The sequence below is a fragment of the Hibiscus syriacus genome, unplaced genomic scaffold (genome assembly GCF_006381635.1).
Source record: "Hibiscus syriacus cultivar Baekdansim isolate YM2019G1 unplaced genomic scaffold, ASM638163v2 tig00002237_pilon, whole genome shotgun sequence".
Taxonomy (NCBI): domain Eukaryota; kingdom Viridiplantae; phylum Streptophyta; class Magnoliopsida; order Malvales; family Malvaceae; genus Hibiscus; species Hibiscus syriacus.
The window spans coordinates 660,422-676,007 of NW_024061918.1; the positions used below are offsets into that span (position 1 = coordinate 660,422).

Here is a 15,586-nt window from a genome sequence, read left to right on the forward strand (position 1 = left end):
AAGGACAATTCGAGTACCTTTACTCTTAGAACTGAAACCCTGCATATAATAAACCCTAGAAATTCTCCTGACCTAAGGCTGTACTGAACCTCTGTCCATAGGTGTACACAAATGAGAAATAAGCTCTAGTTTTTAATTTATTTCCTTTTGTTTTTTCTGAATAAATGCATGCGAACTAGAAATCATGCAGTTAGGTTAATTTCTTCCAAACAAAGCATGGAACTAGAAAGCATGAGGTTAGGATTTTTATACCTTGATAGATAGAATCTTTTCTTTCTATTAATTGGTACTAACTATTCTATTTTTTTTCTTATTTCTTTTGTTTGCATTGCATGATCATAGCATAACCAAAAGGTGTTTACTTGAAAGACGGTTCATCAAATTGGAAAGAAATCGTAAATGGACAAAAAGTTTTATGATCAAACAAAATATAATGCGACCAATGAAGGACATCCTGAGGAAACTCCGAGGATAGAAGCAAACTATGCACCCAAAGATCATATGCCCATTGAAAAGCAAAAGGAGATACGAGAAATAAGAAAGAAAATGACCAAGATGATGGATAGAATATCTATTTTGGACAAAGGAAAAGAAATTCCTGCACAGAAAGAGAGAGAGCTCAATGAACTTAACCTTGCAATGTCAGATACGCAAGGGACTTCGGATGTTAACCAACTTGAGAAATTACAGACAGTCATCATTCGTATTCACAAATCGTCTGGAGATACCAAAGAAATGGTGACCACTGTAAAAGCTCCTAGAGATGAGAAGAAATCATGTAATCTGAAATCATCGAAGTTTGGTCTGCTCCCGACGTCTAAAACTCAGGTTTAATCCAAGATAAAAGGTGGTTCTCATTTTGATGTTATCCCTATATCATATAAAGAGTTATATGAGAAGCTACTTGAAGCGCGAGAAGTGGTTCTATACTGCATAAAACCGTTCCAACCTCCGTATCCGAATTGGTATGACATCAACGTTTATTGTGAATATCATGTCAGAGCTCAAGGACATACCATCGACAATTGTCTTGCTTTCAAATATCGAGTCCAAAGTCTTTTGGATCAGGGAATCTTGCAGTTTATGATAAATGATCAACCTAGTTTGGTAACTGAAGATCCTGCCAGATTAACACCAAATGTATTCAAAGGTAAGAGCATCAGTAGGGATGTCCAGAAGGAAGAAGATTTGATGTGGTTCGAAGCTCAAATACGTCATTTGAATGATCAAAACGATAAATTGAGAACCGAAATGGAAAGCATACTGGAAGATTTCCAGAAGGTCAGTCAAGTATTTCAAAATGCTGGTATAGGGAACACCCCAGAAGAGTGGATAACAAGGGTCACCAAACTGAAAAAGAACTGTAACATACATGAAGGTCGAGCCAAGAAGTTTTATCATAATTCACGAGTTGCAGAAGAAAGATGCAATACAACTGTCATTGAATTGGGAAAATGTCAAGCAAAAAATCAAATGTTGAATAGTGCTATGACCAACATGGAAGCATCATATCAGATTCATCAGCATGAGATTGATACTGAATTAAAAGCCACTATCGACAAGAACAAGACATTGAAGAAATGTTTAGATGATTATGGAGATCTTGTACAAGAAAAAATGAACAATATTGTTTACAACTTCAAGAGTTGACACAGAGGATGAAGGAAAAAGACAATGTCGTGAAGGAAGTTTCTGTTTAAGCAAGCAACATGGCTCATAAGCTGGTGGATATAGCTGGCTTCACGAGAGAATTAAAGCAGATTGATAACTCCACACCTGAGCATGAGTGGAAGTTAATTTGGCTTTTAAGGGTAATATAGAAGTTAGGAGTGAAAGCTATCCCCTACATGTAACAGTTTTGTTTGATGTACCGAAGCTTTTGTGTTCAATGAAATATGTTCTAAGATGATCACTCTTGAGTAACACCTTTTCATACATGCATTTGCATTTCGCATCTTTGCATTTTCATTTTGTATTTATACTTTTATGTTTACATCTTTGCATTGCACATTTTGCATTCTTATTTTTGCATTTATGCATTTTCACATTTACATTACATTTGTTATTTTAAGTATTGTTATATACATTAATTAAAAACATGTAAATAATTCATGGAAGGTTTCTGTAACAGTAAAACCAAGATCATTCATTCATTTTACTGTACCATCATCATGAAAACAATGGAGCAATCTTATGAAAGACTACAAGATCAGGGGCCAGAATAATTGACAGGGTTACCTCAGGATATAAGGAAAGAAGCATCAGATTCAGTATCAGATGGATCAAATCAAATTATTCAGGGAATGTAATCTGATAAAGAAGAGATAAATGCTAAAGAGAAATCGTGCTATCAGATTAAAGAGTCAAGAAAGATAACATACCCTGGGGCATCCCACTCAAACCCAAAGAATAGTCTCATTAATTATTCACAATATGAGGAGAGAGTTAAGAGGGCGGAGATAGCAATCAGAAACATGAAAGATGTTAGTGCCCACCACAAAGAATTAGAAGCACGAGAGCTCAGCTTGGTTCCAGATTTGGTTATTCCCCATGATTTCAAAATGCCTGATTTTGAGAAATATGATGGCACCAGTTGTCCCTTAATCCATTTGAGAATGTTTTGCAGAAAAATGGAAGGATATTTAAGTTCTGATGATCTGTTAATTCACTCTTTCCATGATAGCCTTGTTGACCCAGCAGTAGTCTGGTACAATCAGTTGACACAAGAACAGATCAAGAGATGTGTTGATTTAGCTGATGCATTTTTGGGAAAATATCGGTATGTTAAAGGCCTAGCTCCAACACGTATGAATCTTAGAAGAATAAAGAAGAAAGCCAATGAAAGATTTCAAGAATATGTCTTAAGATGGAGAGGAGTGGCAGCACAAGTTCAACCTCCTATGTTAGAAGAAGAGATATCACGTATGTTTCGTGATTCCCTTCCAGCGCCTTTGTTCGAGTTAATGCAGGCAAATCCTATGAAGGAATTCGAGAATCTTGTGACAAGTGGAGATTTAATTAAGAATGTAATCAGTGAAGAAAACTCAAAAGTCACATCCAAGAGCCCGACGGATCAAAAAGCGAAAGTTGATGATGTAAATGAGTGTTGTATCCAGAGTTCCCGTAATTGCAAAAGAAAAAGAGCAAGTAATTATTCGGATCGACCAAAGAAAGTCACACGATCAAGAAAAACTTTGGAAGTGTTCCAAACTTCCATTTCAGACTTATACCCTCATTTGGTTAAAGGTCAGTACATCACACCAAAACCAATGAAAATGTCACCAAACCCTTCTGCTCATAGCTATGATCAAAGTAGTGTTTGTGATTTCCACTTGGGAGTATTTGGGCATTCCACGGGCAATTGTAGGCAACTGTCAAAAGAAATAGAGATGTTTGTTGACAAAAGAGTCTTGACAAAAGAAATTATCAAGAAATGGGGGGCAAATAAGGATGAAAACCCTGGTCCGATTACACAGCCAACATTATAGAAGTGATGTGGCATGATAAATAAATAAGTGGAAGTTTTTATCTACCACTATAGTACCTTTCTATTTTCAACATCCTGTTTGAACTTGTTTTTTGTTCCTTTCTCCGCCTTTTGTGCAATAAATAAATTTGTGTTGCTTCTAAGGTTATGAGTATTAAATCAATTTTGTAATCTTGCAGTTCTTTGAATATCAACTGGATTAAAAACTCTGCATGATTAGAGTTATAATCTTTGACAAAATATCAAGATTGAAAACCAGAAAAACAAGGACCCTTGACCTTACCTCAGAAGAAATACACCCAAACACTATCCTATTACAAATATGAGATAGCCTACTCCCATTGAAAGGAATTACAAAAAGGCTTGATATTTATATATAGGAGCGTACAACATGGGGCATCATTGGTATATTACATTACAAAACTGACTAGAGTATTTTTCTATTGATGACGTTCGATGATGCACATAATTTTTACAAATAGGTAAATCTAGTTTAAGTCAGTTGCTTGGGAATTGAACTCTAACGAAGAGATTTTCTGAATTCCACCAAAACACCTAGACTATAACAGGTTCTTCTTAACAAGCTTAAGAAATTGGATTTGGATACACATGTTATATTATTATATACAATAAAGCTTGAGTTGTCCACTAGAGCAAATGGTTAATCGCCCCGACTTTATGGATAATATTCAGCTAACCCATTATATTATTATATGTAATAAAGCTGTCCCTCTAGAGCAATTGGTTAATAGCCCTGGCTTTATGGATAAGTTTCAGTTAGCCTAATAAAGGTGATTAAATTATTATATACAATAAAGCTGAATTCAGCTAACCAAAATGGAAAATGTGTTAAAAGATGGACTAAGGGAGTTGCGAAACACCTGTTATAGTCAACTTCACACAAGCACTCAGAAATTTCATTGTTAGACCGATATTTTTGCACTACTTTGGTTAGATGAGTCTAAATGAAGAATTTCAGAGAATTGAAATGGAAGCATTCTAGAAAGTCTAGTAATTGGTAATCCTCGTTGCGTCATTTTGTACGCACCCGGTTAAAATACCAAGCCCTTAAAGTGAGGCATGTGAAAAAGTTCACAAAGAGAGAGAGGAGTGACATCTTAAATAGATGTAACCATAGAAAATAGGAAAGCCATCCTGAAACCAAACCAAATTTTGATACTTGTCAAAGAGCTATAATTCTTAAACATTAAAGAATTGTTGATTCTTTTGATATTCTTTGAATTTATGCTTATGATTTGATTCTATTGTGAACCTGTAAGGAGCAATACTTTACAAAATTCTTTCATTCTTCAATAAAGAAAGGAGAAAAAACATTTTCAAACAGGGCAGTCTCAAATGAGTAAGGTCCTTGAAGAAATTATTGCTTATTCTACCTCTGTTGTAGAAAAAGAATGAACGAGGCCAGAATAATGAAGCACTTCACATTTTTGAAGGCAAGTGGTCCAAGAAGCCAAAATGTCTGGAGAAGTGAACTTATAACGCTCTCCTGTGACATTATTAGCAGCTCATCAAGAAATATTATCGTTTATCTCATGCTGAGGTCGATAAGCATCACCAGACAAATTATTTTCCCCAGCCATCAATACATGTTCTCTAGAAGATTACATCATAGAGCCATGAACAAGTCACTACCTGCACTTTGGTTATACTGTGATGCTGGCTCAGGTCTTGATACATCATTGCTACTTCTTCTATGCCGATCATTTTCTTTGTCAGGATTATATCTATTATGTCCTTCAGAAGATTGTTGAACTTGAAATTGAGAACTTATGGCACAGAATAAGACATTGGAAAATTCTACACTTATAGACCTTTCCATGGTTCAAGAAGAGTGAGATATTGCAGTGCATATTTTGGAGCAACAGAAAAGACAGTCATTGTAGCAGTCATTGCAAGAAAATGCACCAACAAAAATCTTCTATTTCATCCTGATGATGTTTATTTCTTCCAGTAAGGTTATTATACGGGATGACATCGACAACAAGGTCGAATCCGTCAAATCTACTCATCAATTGCTCCAACTAATCACTATTCATTTCTTGCGTACCAGTTTTCAAAGGTATGCCAAGACAGTAGAAGACAACCTCTGCATCACTGATCCTAGAGAAAAGAGACAAGACATTGATACTACCGGAGAATATGCCTCTAGCAGATTCTACTCTTCGTGTATGGTTTTTAGGGAAACCTAGAAGCATTTCTACCTCATCAGATTTAAGCGGAACAGCTTTATGGCTTCCAACTCATACCGGATTCCATTTTCGGCACTCATCAAAAATATACTTCTGGACACTCGAAGGTGGCTCATCATCAGAAGTTTCAAGAGCCTTATGGATCCTTTCTGTCAATTTGGCACTTCCTGTACATGTTTGTAAACAGTTCAACTTTGTTCTTGAAGCCCAGGAAGGCCACCATGTTTAGTCAATGGAAAAGCATCATGTATGGCGTAAGGAGGAAGCAAAATAAAAGGAAATTTATTCTCAATTGGCAGATTATGAACATAGCCCCTTTTTAGTGTAGCAGCATGAAAATACTTCAAATCTACAAATTCTGGCTCTACATCGTATAGGTACCGTGACATTTCGGTCCAAACACTAACTGGAGCAAGTGTCATGTTCTCGTAATAGAAATAAAGATGCCCAATAGCATTTTCTGGGAGTGTTCTTTGAGTTATCTGATCTGGTTCAGTAGGAACCCCAGAACCAATCATTGGAATTGAAAGATGAATTGCATGATCGTCTTCATTAAGAATCTTCTTTTCAAGCTTCTTCTGCTTATTCCTTTCCCAAAAATCATAGCTCGAGTTTTGCCTTTTTTTTTGTAATTGGGATCATTGCATAATGGCTTCATATCCTCTACCGGAAGAAGTACGTCAGCAGCCTTAGCCATTTGAGCAGCACATATAAAATATGTCAACTCTGAAATTGATGAATCCAGACCACATCTCTCAATGGTTATTGAAGCCTCAACTTCTGAGTACTCTGTTTTCGTCAAGTATAACAGTTTATTCTCCTCATCAGAATCAGAGTTCAGGATTTTCTCGGTATCAAAAGAACTATCAATATCTGTGAAATCATCCTGAAAGATCGCTTCATAATCAGATGGTTAGTTATCAGAATCAACATGTTGCACGGAAAAGTATATTCCATAAATAGCCTTCACTGAAAACAAGCCACTGTGTCAGCCTGGAATGGATTACCAAGCAATTTATACTGCTCTGTCCGACTAGACTCCTTCAGAAAAGACACATATCTCAGACGTTTCTGTCAAAATGATTGAGCACTTCTTAAATTTGTGACAACATGAAGAGAATTCTTGTTACTTGATAACACTACTGTTTAGTGACACCAGAATGAGAGTATTCAAGATAAACAGATTTGGGGCACGAATAAGGCTACAAGTACCTACAACAGTGCATTGTCAAAATTGGACCTCATGGGGATCATGACATTTCAGTCAAACCGACATTGAGAGTGAATCAGAAGCAGAATATTTGGGCATTCTTGAAGGCTCGTCTCAGCAAGAAGTAATGTTGAACACACTTTTAACATCTGTATCAGCAAAAGTCGGGTAATTTTAAAGGTTACTTCAGACAGATCCATGTGGAACATTTTGAAGGATCAACAAGAAGCAAATGATAGGGCAAGCTGAAAGCCTATTTCAATCAGAATTAGGACTGTTGATGCATTTTTGAACATTTGTATTAGCAAATACTGGGGCATGTTGAAGGCCCACATCATCATGTGTTAAAGATCATTGACTTGAACAAATATTTCCAATGAGACAGAAAGGTATGACGAATGAAAATGGTGAAACACTGACAGTTGAGCTGACTATACATAATTGCTTCGTTCATCAGACAGTTGCATTAGGGTCCTGTTGTTGAACAAATATCTACTCAGCAATGATAAAGATGGTCCCCAGGCAGACCATTCAATTCAGGGTTCAGTCCCTTAAGATCTCAGCTTTGAATTTGATCTTTTGTGTATTAGAAATGATTGGACATATTTCTTTGAGATTTCTGACAGTTAGTTTCAATCATACTGTTGGGGCCACGAAGATGTTTTTCACAACATTTTTTGCTTAATCGATGACATTGAAAATAAAGGCTCGGCTTACGTATATTGCTCTTTCTCATTGTTACTGGGGTCATCATTACCAGCCAGGCTGAACTAAGTTTTCATCTATTTTGGTTTTATCATGTGCGTTTCATCCCCAGCAGCAAGAATTCTACAGATATCGTTCTGTACATGGATCCTATAGTTGATGTGTTTCCACTTTCTACAATGCTCATTATGGAAGAGAACGTGATCAGTATCACACTTTGCCCTTGCCTGAGATGATATCAATATCAATTGGTATCTCCTATTCAATTCGACACTAGTATATCTTGTGGATTTGACCAACTTTTTGGTCATACCAACATCACACTTGAATCCCCATTGAATTTTGTTCTCAAGTGGTCTTGTGACATCATACAAAAGCTTCATTTACCAGAAATCCGGGCAGAAGCCACAGGAAAGGATGAAGGTGTTATCAAATGTTTTATGAACCAGTGATTATGGTGTTGAACCAATGTTGTTATCATATGTTTTTACTTTATTGATACAAGATGAAGCCTGTCTTATTCAACCCCAAGATTAGAAGTGAGATATGATGAAATTTTCTTTCCACAGAAGGAGAGCTGAAATTTTAACAACAAGAAACTAGTGTAGCCAACTAAGGTTGAGCGACAGGTTGATTGTTAAGCATCTCGACATGATATGGTCCAAGTTGCCTTATTCAAGATTTGATTAGATGTGGAGACATGAAAGGAATTAGGATAAATCCTCCTTGTGATGTGTTTCAAGAGTCAAATCAGAATAGACGTTGATCTCCTAATTAATCTCTGCTGAGTCAGACATATCTACATCTACACTCTTCAAAGATGATAAATTCTCTCTTCAAAGATGATAGATTCTCTTTTCGAAGATGAAAGCTTTATCAGATTTCTACACAAGTCCAAGCAAAGAAAGTTGGTTTTATCCAAGACTAAATAGGACACCAAGATCATAGTTCTGACTACGGAAAGAGTTCCATAAATGAAACATTTTTTCTGAGACTTTCATGAAGCAAAGAAGATGCAAAGATACAAGTTGATCAGATGATTCTACAGAAATACAAGCTTGATAGCATAAGTTTCTACACTGATATCCAGAGGTAACCCTGGCAATAAATGATGAAGTGAAGGAAGACCAAGTTCACCACTTTGAAGTCAAATAAAGATTGCATCAACATTCATACATTCATAAGAATATCATTTACACAATATACAATGCATTACATTGATACATCTGAGTGCATTCAGACATGAAGTTTTACAGATCTTCGGAAGAACAAGAAGATTCATGGTAAAAAATACCTTACAAGAAGAAGGTATTCAAAACTGCAAATACAAGAATCACGCAAACATCTGAAGAATAGATGGACGTAATCCATAAAAATGAGCATTATCTTGAGATTGGGGTATGTTACCCAATCAACATGTTATTTTAAAAAATAGTGAGAAAACGATTTCCATAGTTTCTTATTGTATCTTTTCTAAAATGAAATTGTTGAAAAGTAAGAAAACGATTTCCTTAGTTTTTTACTTAGTAAACTATTTCCAACATCATTATCTTGAGATTGGGGCATGTTACCCAATCAACATGTTATTTTGAAAAATAATGAGAAAACGATTTCCATAGTTTCTCATTTAATCTTTTTTAAAATGAAATTGTTGAAAAGTAAGAAAACGATTTCCTTAATTTTTTTACTTAGTAAACTATTTCCAACATCCGTAAGCCCTGCAGTGCAGGATGTTTTCAAAAAGCCTTCGGGAGCATTTTGATCTTAAACCCTCAGGGTAATCTGTAAGACCTACAGTGCATGATGTTTTCAAAAAGCCTTCGGGAGCTTTTTGATCTTAAATCCTCAGGGTTATCTATAAGACCTACAGTGCATGATGTTTTCAAAAAGCCTTCGGGAGTTTTTTGATCTTAAACCCTCAGGGTCGTCTGTAAGACCTACAGTGCATGATGTTTTCAAAAAGCCTTCGGGAGCTTTTTGATCTTAAACCCTCAGGGTCATCTGTAAGACCTACAGTGCATGATGTTTCCAAAAAGCATTCGGGAGCTTTTTGATGTTTTTAAACCCTCAGGGTCATCTGTAAGACCTACAGTGCATGATGTTTTCAAAAAGCCTTCGGGAGCTTTTTGATGTTTACAAAGCCTTAGGGTCATCTGTAAGACCTACAGTGCATGATGTTTTCAAAAAGCCTTCGAGAGCTTTTTGATCTTAAAGCCTCAGGGTCATCTGTAAGACCTACAGTGCAAGATGTTTTCAAAAAGCCTTCGGGAGCTTTTTGATTTTAAAAGCCTCAGGGTCATTCATAAGACCTCTGGGCAGAATGTTTTTAACATTTCCATATTACTTAAAATAAGCCGAATGAAAAATTATTGTCTTTTATCTTTGCTCTATTCTTGTTAACACAAGAATAAGCAAAGAGGGGCAGCTGTAAGACACTAATTTTTAGTTCGCATTTTTTTATTATTATTTTATTATATTATTATTATTAAGATTATTATTATTATTATTTATTATTAAATAAATATATATTACAAATTATAATCAGACCCAGAAGGCCCAAATATCAAACCCAAACTGGCCCAATAACAAACCCTAAACCCATCTAAGGTTTTCTATCATCTCTACCCTAGCCGCCGCATCATCAACCGTTGGATCTGGCAAGATCCTACGGTCCCTAGACGATCCAGCAAGAAACCCTAGGGTTTACCAACCCTAGGGAGATTTCAGCCGCCTCTGCCTCCAGCCGCCCCACGTCGACGTTCCAGCTGCTGTCGCCCTCACCAGAAGCCTCCAGAAGACCTTAACAACCGTCCACGATGCAACTATGGGGTGAGTCACCACATAGTTCGGTGACTCATCGAATTTCACCCATGGGATCGGTCCGAGGAGCCTCTCGACGAGGCCTATAAATGGCCACCATTTCCTGCAAAGGGGAAGAAAGACAACAAGAAAAAAAAACGGGAAAGACACAAACGGAGCAAGAACGAGCCAACAGCAACACCAACGACACAAAGAAGCAAAAAAAAATAACTAAGAGAAGAGGAAGGGACTTACCATCGTTGTTAGAGCCACCAAGCACCTCCGAAGCATTCGAAAACGGAAGGTATAAATTGTAGATTTGCTCCGATTAGGAGCTTTTTAAGGGAAACGGAGGTAATATTCGACCTTAGTAGGTTGAGATCTATATTCTAGGGTAGTTTAAGAAATTCCAGCCACCATCGACGGTGGCCGACGGTGGTGATTGACACTGGAGCATGGTGGGAGTTGGCTGCTAGACTTCCCTCTGGGGAGGGAAGTTAGAGAGAATGGAGAGGTTCTCTCCTAAGGAGAGAGAACCAGAATTGAGAAATGAAGGAAAATGGCCAAAATGGCCGATTTTGGGGTTTTTAAATCCCTCTTCAAATGACGTCGTTTTGGAGAGGGACCTTTGTGTAATTTAGATTATGGATAAACCCTTTCTAAAACCTTTAAAGTTTGTATACTTCCATCTTAGTCACAAATTAAATTTTCGAGCATTTTAATTTTGTTCCCGAATTTTAGTTTATTATAATTTAGTCATTTACAAAATTATATATATTTTAGGTAAAATAATATATTTAGACCTTTAATTTTAATATTTAATATTTTAATCCCGAAAGCATGTTTTAATTTATCTTAATTTGATATTTGAATTTGATATAATTTTATTTTAATCACTAAATTAATAAATATGTAAAATAGCATGTTTAGTCATTGTAAATATTAAATGATTAATTACGAATTAAGACATTTAATCTTAATATGCTATAATTTAGTCCTTAATTTTAATACTTTCATTTATTTTACAAGTTTTATTACTTTTTAATTTAATCTTATAATTTTAATTTTCTTTATTTTGGTCACTATTTTATTTTATTATTGCCCCTTTAATTTCAATATTTTTAATTTATTATTTTTTATCCCCTATAATTTTAATAATTTTTGTTTTTGTTTCTTATAATCAATTATGATTAAATATTAAATGTTTTGTTTATTGATTATAGATGTTAGGTTATAATAATTATATTATAAATATATTGGTAATAAAATCAACATGAGAATAGTATGTTATTAAAGATATTCAACTACTCTTGACTTCTTAAATTATTAGTCACGCATGTATAGTAATGTATTCAAAGATGATTGTGTTTAAAATATATATATTTACTTTATTGAAATATATTTTATTATTAGTCCCGTGTTGTAATGTATTCAAAATGGAAATATATTGGTGATTATTAGTCATGTTTAAAATATATATAAATATATATATTTATTTTATTTTTATTTAAATTATTTTTTAAGAAATATTATCATATTATTTTTAATATTTATTTATTTTATATTAAATAAAATGGTTGTCTTAAAGTAACTGGATGTCCATTTTTTGATTTTTTTATTTTAATATATAAATCTATTTTTATATTATTTTTAGATAAATGTTTTATTAAAATTTATTTATTTTTTAATATTAAAAAAGGAGATGTCTTAAAGCACCTAGAAGCCCTTTTCTGATATTTCTAAATAAATAAATATCTTGTTTAATAAAATATATATATTAATATATTATCTTAAAATTATATTAATAAACTTAACAGAATTATGAATTAAATATATCTTTGAATTTTTAAATTTCTAATAATAAAGAATTTATAATTAATAAAGTGCCAATTTTGGGCGTTGTAGGGGTGTTAATCCTTCCCTAAATGTAACCGACCACGAATCCTTTTTTTTATTTCTAAAAAGAATGAATTTTTGGTTAAACGCATATCAGTTTATCTTTTAACTGATGTTTTCTTAAAAACTCTTTTAAAAGATAATTTTTAGGTATTCGACCTACCTGACCCAAAAGGCCGATAGCGACTCCCAAAACATTTTTAAAATTAAAAATCATTTATTTACATTATTTTTCCCGCCAATTAAAAATTTCGTGTCCGGGCGAAAACCGGTTACGACACGTTGCATTGAGAGGCGAGGTCTAAAATGATCCATGGATCTTGCCTTTGTACATTTCTTATCCTGAAATTTGGATTGTTGCAAACAAATAACTTGTATTATCCATAAATAATGCTGCATCCTTTCATCATAATACCAATGGTTGTTTCAGAAGATGTTAGGTTTAATCTAAGAGATGATAACATCTTACTGTTTTTTTTTTCTCCTCTTTTGAATCAAACCAATTGTATATATTTCTTTTGAATCAATAACCTCGTTTATACATTCATTTAATGAACAATGATAATTCAAGTTTATGAAATGTGGAGTGCTATGAAAAAAATAATTCAACAATATTTTGGTGCGCCTTATTTGTTTTGATTATTCAAGCAGTCACCTTAGGTCATGAAATAATTTCTGGTACACTTTATTCAAGCAATGTTTTGTTCACTCGAACAATTTTGCCAGACACTTTCTGTACAACAACATTTGAAAAGCATACGGGATGATTTTCTAATTTTCACCCTGCCTTTGTTTTTTTCATGGATTTTGATGAATGGGAACCAAACTCAATAAAAAAAATAGTCATTTCCATTACATTTGTTCTTTCATGTGCTTTTGACCTAATAAATCCAACCAATGAAATGAAAAAAAGAAGAAAAGTCCCCTCCGTTTCGTTCGACTCCGGCCTTCTGCTTCAACATTGCAATGAACTTTTCTCTCTCTTCCGGCGACATTGCCTCTACCGAACAATTCCCTACTCCCATCTCCGCCCCTCGTAGGCAGCACTTGTCTTGAATTTCTTGCTTGTTCTTTTCCAAATATTTGCAGCAGACATCACAATTCTATCTTGATGACTAACCATATAATGCAAGTCCAGGAACTCAAAGCTCAACTCGGTTGGTTCATACAATCACCCTTAACAGACGGTGTTTAATTCAATCAATCTTTCCCTTGTTGAAGTTCAAGAACTCAAAGCTCAACTCAGTTGGATCATACAATCACCCTTAACAAATAAAGTCTAATTGAAGTGATTCATGTAACCATTCTTGAAGATCCGTATTAAATAAATTTGGATTCAGTCATCTCGAATTTCAAATCAAATGAAAAGATGAGACAACAAATGAACAGAAACAACAAGTTTCCAATGCAAGAGGACCAACTAATTGTCTATCCACTGAAATCTTTGCATCGTAATGAAGTAACCTATTCCCAAAACTTGATTCATTCAAGAGACCAAACCCACCATTCCACCTGCACCAGCCATGGTTCTTGACCTTCAAAAATCTCCCATGGCGATATCCCATCGTTCCCCATTGCATCATCCTCAACAGGAGCTGGAACGTTAAGATCAATTACAGTGGAAATGGGCATATCTGGTGAGTCTTGCTTGATCGCCAATGTTCTATCTTCCGCACCTCCTTCAAAATGGGACCTTTTATGACCACCTAAAGCTTGGCCCGACTTGAAAACCCCGAAACAAAATGGGCACGGTGCCCTTTGTTTTTCTTTGATCCCAATCTTTTCTCGGACGAGGAAACACGAGGATTATTTAGGGCTCTGCCTTGTGGTGATGGTTTGGTCACTTTGATATCAGTTATTGGGATTATGAAAACATCATTTTCTAAGCTATCTTCATTGCAGCCGTTGGCTTTTGTATGGTTAGCTTTGTGTCCCCCAAGTGCCCTGTGGGAATCAAAGGCCTTTTTGCAGGTCAAACACTCATATTTGCTTCCTTTTGAAGGATTGTTGCAGCAATCTTCATGAGTCATGACTGTAATAATCACCATTCCTGGCATTAGATCTTCTCAAATCATACTGATTCAAACCTCTATTTGCTTGGTTATTATCCTTTGGGAATTCAGTGTTCAAACTCTTCCCGAAAATCGAATTCCTTGAATGCCACCTTTTTGGGTCCATTCCTGAAATAAGAAGAATCTGAACACTCGGAAGGACCAGACTCAGTGGATTTCAACTTGTTGTCTCTTTGTTTCATGGCATTCTTGATAGTAATCTTCACATCAATGGACGATGATTTAGCTTCCAGAATAACAGAGTTGTTATCAGAAGAGTCTGCAATTGAACTCAATCCTTTCTTACAACAACCTGATGAATCCCTCGAGAGCATCATCAAACACATTGCAACCTCTTCTTGTTCTTGCTCAATCTCTGACACAGATGAAGAACCAATCGCCATAACAACCGAATTGTTAGAATAAACCTCATTTGATCTGTACCTTATTCTTTTCGATCTCCTCCTCTTACTCGGAGTCGACGATGTTTTGGTGTCAGACTGACTATCCATTACCCGCTTCTGTTTTTTCACAAAAGACCCTATCTTTCTCTGAATGACAAGCCATGTGACCACAATGAGCTTTCGATGAATGGAAGCCCTTACCGCATTCTTTGCAAATCATGTCTTTGAGCAAAGGAGCATTGCCTGAAGCAGAGAATTTCTTGGTTTTCTTTGGGTTCTCTCAGGCCATTGCCATCGGCTTCGGCTTCGGTGACTCTCTTGACGATTCTTCCATTGAAGATCAGTTCAGCTGGTGGAACTGTCCCTGATTCACCACAATTGTCGTTGTTCATACGAGTCCTTATGTGACCACCTAAGGACTTCCCGCATGGATACCTCTTGTTGCAAAACTTGCAAACAAACTTCTCATCTCTAGTTTGTTCCATTTAAGAACGAATTTCAAAGGGTTTTGATCACTGATAACAAAAAATAGAAAAATACCCAGTAATCGAAACGAGATGAGCAACTTATTCCTTACCTCGAATCTTAAAAAAGATGCAACATTTTTTCATGACCAATAACACATGTTTCAATGGTGAAGCAGCAAAATCAAGAATCCAGATCACAAAGTTTCTTGCTTTTGGTCGCTAATGGTGGAGCTGTAAGATTAAGAAACAAATAAAAAAGCCCATGACTGTTTCTCCTTTGTTTTTGTGTTGTAGTTGAGGGAAATTTGAAGTGAGAACCATTCGATGATGGATTGAATGGTCGAGATATCTGAGATT

At 35.3% G+C, this 15,586-nt stretch overlaps 1 pseudogene; it reads right to left on the reverse strand.

Annotated features, from left to right (window-relative positions):
- Positions 1 to 14,339: 14,339 nt before the first annotated feature.
- LOC120139044 lies at positions 14,340 to 15,364 on the reverse strand (annotated as a pseudogene).
- Positions 15,365 to 15,586: the final 222 nt, after the last annotated feature.